Source organism: Cupressus sempervirens, chromosome 9 (genome assembly GCF_028749045.1).
Source record: "Cupressus sempervirens isolate cs-2001-9-10 chromosome 9, ASM2874904v1, whole genome shotgun sequence".
NCBI classification, from domain to species: domain Eukaryota; kingdom Viridiplantae; phylum Streptophyta; class Pinopsida; order Cupressales; family Cupressaceae; genus Cupressus; species Cupressus sempervirens.
In genome coordinates this window covers 692,802,567-692,806,485 of record NC_143126.1, presented here as the reverse complement: position 1 = coordinate 692,806,485, position 3,919 = coordinate 692,802,567, and the positions used below count along the sequence as shown (strand labels likewise).

The window sequence follows — 3,919 nt, the reverse complement described above, 5'->3', positions numbered from 1 at the left end:
TACTAAAGTCACAGTATACACCTCTAGAAAACAAGCCATAGAGTCACATTCTCATTAATTAATAACTCTAAAAAATATTATAGTATATTTCTCTACTCATTTAAAAAATGTTCAATGTTCGAACCTCTTTCTTTCGAATAAGCCATGGGTTTTATTGAAATGCCTTCAAACATTTTGACCATAGAATAAGTAAAATTACTATAATCAACCATCATGCCAAAATATTAGGCATGCATATCTTAATCTCCCACTTTGTAAACAAATATTTCTTTCAATTGGCTATTCCAATAGTTTCACTAGTTGGGGTCAAAAGGATTAATTATGGAAATTTGAGCAAGGTTGACCATGATTATACGAATTGACCAAAATGTTTGTTGTATAGTTGATCAAGTTAGCATCATTCATGTAAACTTTCATGCAATGTCATTTTCCTTGAATATGAGTTATTGGATCCTTGTGAGTGTGGGTGTCCATTAGGACACACATTGGGTTGGTATAATATAGGGAAGTTAATGTCTTTGCAAAGTGACTTGAAATTCTGACCGGTGGACACATTTCGACCCCTGCCAGGGGGCTTTGTTGAATCTGCAAATGCACCCCATGCATTGAAGATACTGAAGCATATAAATTAAGGTTGTACAATTGATTGATGTAGATGATGTCTACAATTACTATATTACATACCTTCAATAGAACCATTAACAACATCAAGCCTAAAAAACAAAAACATACATATCTCTTAATTAATATATTAATCTTTAGCTCTAAATAGAGTTTATCACAAATAGAAAAAGGCATTACTTCTTGCAAAAATTTAATTAGGATTAGAACACAAGGAAAGAATAAACTATGTTTGAACAAGCTCTTTATAAGTATGACACAATTTTCTAAATTAATTAGGATTAGAACACAAGGAAAGAATAAAAATGATTCATAGCAGATTGAGATTAAATTAAACACAAGCATGACCTAAAAGCTTACAAGTAGTCATCTTCTCACCGTCACACCGTCACGATAAAGAAAATAAAAAACTGCGCACAGCAGGAATTAAAAAAACCCAAACCAAACCAAGTCAAAGTCAAACAGTTATACCCAGCCAAAACAATATTTTCTTCCTCATTGACTGGAACCGACCTGAGAATAAACAAGTGCTTTGAACGTCACCCGGCTGAACATTCTACACACAAATAACACACAAAGTCAGCGATTAATAAGAATGACGCCAGCAATGACGTTGCATGAAGAAGCACGCCATTGTTGACCATAACATGTCGGCCATAGATTATAAATATACCATTCTTTTACCAACAGCTTCACGCATTCATTTTCATTATACAGCTTAAACATGGATAGCTTGAAAGAAGGAAGAGAAGATGTTAAGCTTCTAACATCTTGGATCAGCCCCTATGGAATGCGAGCTAGTATTGGGCTTGAAGAAAAGGGCATCACTTATGAATATGTTGAGGAAAACCTGCGGAACAAGAGTCCCTTGTTGCTGCAAATGAATCCCATACACAAGCTGGTACCTGTTCTCATTCATGATGGCAAGCCTCTTTGCGAATCTCTCATCATTCTCCAATACATTGACAGTGTTTCGAATTAACCCTCACAATGCCTTTCTTCCATCTGATCCATATGACCGAGCTGTTGCCCTCTTCTGGACAGATTTTGTCGACAGAAAGGTGAGTCAAATAGGCACTCTACTTATCTGGTTTAGTTTCAAAAGATAGATAATTTCCAGCATATTGTTTGTTACAAGGTTTTGTTTGATCAATTTTCTTGATTGGTCTTGGTTTTTGGTTAAGATAGTAGATAGAATCCTTTTATTTTTGGATTTTAAGTGTGTTCTGTTGTTTTTTTTTTTTTAAAAATCTGGAGATAGAATAAATAGTTTCAATCAGACCCTCTTTCACTTCTTTTGACTGTCTCCAGATTTTTTAATGATTATAATTGATACCACTTGATACCACTATTCTACCGGATAGCTTAAACATGGCACACTAAGACTTCATTCCTAGGTTAAAAGTGTTAAATAGTCAAAGTTGAATTATTTTTCCAAGCTTAATTTCTACACTTTTTAATCCCCCTCCTCAACCTAGGTTACTCAAGTTTTCCATCCTCTCCCTCTTCTTTTTGAATCTTCTTCACTCCACACCTGTGGAACCCCCCTTCTCCTTTGTTTTTAATGATTCTACACCTTACAATCCCCCTCCTCAATTTATCTTTCTCACCTTGGCTTTGCCTATTCCTTCGTCTGCCTCCACTTTGTAAATCTTCTCCACTCCATGCCTCCCAAACCCCTCCTCTCTCTCTCTCTCTCTCTCTCTCTCTCTCTCTCTCTCTCTCTCTGTTTATACACCTTTCAATCCCCCTCTTTAGACCATCTTACTCGTCTTGGCTTCACCTTCCTCTCCTTTTGCTTCATGAATCTTCTACTGTTGAACTCCTTTTATTTTTATATGATTTATAATTCACATCTAAAATTATTTTTCTAGATGTGAAATATCTTACACATTTGAATCTAGAAAAAAAATACTATCAATAGTGGACTTTGATAATCTAGTCTCTTATATTGTAGTTTTTAATTTTTAATAGAGGGTTTTATATCATCAATCAATTAGTTTTGTTATTCTTATGAGAGAATAAATTTATGCTTATACCTTTCGAATTTAGAATCAATAATTGGGGAATTAGTTTGCCAAAATTGTGGATACACTCATAGCCTTATCCCTTCTATCATACTTCCAAGGAACCTTTATGAATAGTGTAATCAAGGAACAAAATCTTACCCTCGCCAATTATGCTTAACCAATTGAACTAAAACACTTTAGTGCAAGTGTTTCTATAACATTGATATCACTACGAAACTTATAATACATAAGATCATTTAAAAAAAATACTTTGTGTGCATTATTTTTCATAATTCTAGCACTTGAACCATTAGATCATGTGATTACTACACTACAATGAAACGTACATATTTTAATTTTTATATAATTAAAAATCCACAACTAATTATTGAATTGTCATGTACTTTATTTATCCACATGATTATTTTTAATAGATAAATGTATATGATTGAATCTTCAAACAAGTTCACCTCAACCTTAATATGCTAGATAAATATCTTATATTCATGTTGGTGCTAACATTCTTATTTGTGTATGATAATGACTTTGTTTTAGGTTTGTTTTCCTGGATTGGAGATATTTAGAACCAAAGGAGAAGTACAAGAAGCAACCAAAAGTGAATTCTTGCATAATTTAGCAATATTAGAAGAAGAGTTCGAAGGAAAAATTTACATTGGTGGAGATACATTTGGGTTGGTGGATATAGCATTTGTTCCTTTTATTGCATGGTTTGATGCATTTGAGACTTTAGGAGGGTTTAAGATTAATTTGGAGGAGAAATTCCCAAATATTTGGGCATGGAAGAACAAATGTTTAGAAAGGGAGAGTGTTAAAAGGACACTTCCTCCACCTGAAAAAGTGGTGATTACTGCAACTGAAATTAGGAAAAGAATATTAGGTGAGATTTGAGAGTTGAGTTTTAAGAACTATAATAATTAAAATTAAATGATTTGATTTTTGTATTTTCATAGTTGTACAAGTGATGCTCAATAATTTCTATTATATTTGTTGCATAGTCTATTTTTCATAATATTATTTTAATGTTTTATCATTATCTTATTATTTAATGTTTAAACAAGTTTTGTGTAATTGGCATTGTATTGTATCAATGTATTGATTTAAGAGTTGAAAAGTCAAAATATAATTTTACTTTGAAGGCAATCAATTATATGGCTTAATTGATTAATTATAATCTTACTTAAAGAAAGCATTACATGATTCAACACTACGTATCTTGTTTTAAATAATGTTTCTAATTTTCATTTGTATTTCAAATAAAAATTATATTT

At 32.3% G+C, this 3,919-nt stretch overlaps 1 pseudogene across 1 annotated transcript; it reads left to right on the top strand.

Annotated features, from left to right (window-relative positions):
• Positions 1–1,321: 1,321 nt before the first annotated feature.
• On the top strand, positions 1,322–3,596 carry LOC149540605 (glutathione S-transferase U22-like; annotated as a pseudogene). The gene is made up of 2 exons (XR_016356024.1): positions 1,322–1,682; positions 3,186–3,596. The product of XR_016356024.1 is annotated as a glutathione S-transferase U22-like (transcript).
• The last annotated feature ends 323 nt before the right edge of the window (positions 3,597–3,919 follow it).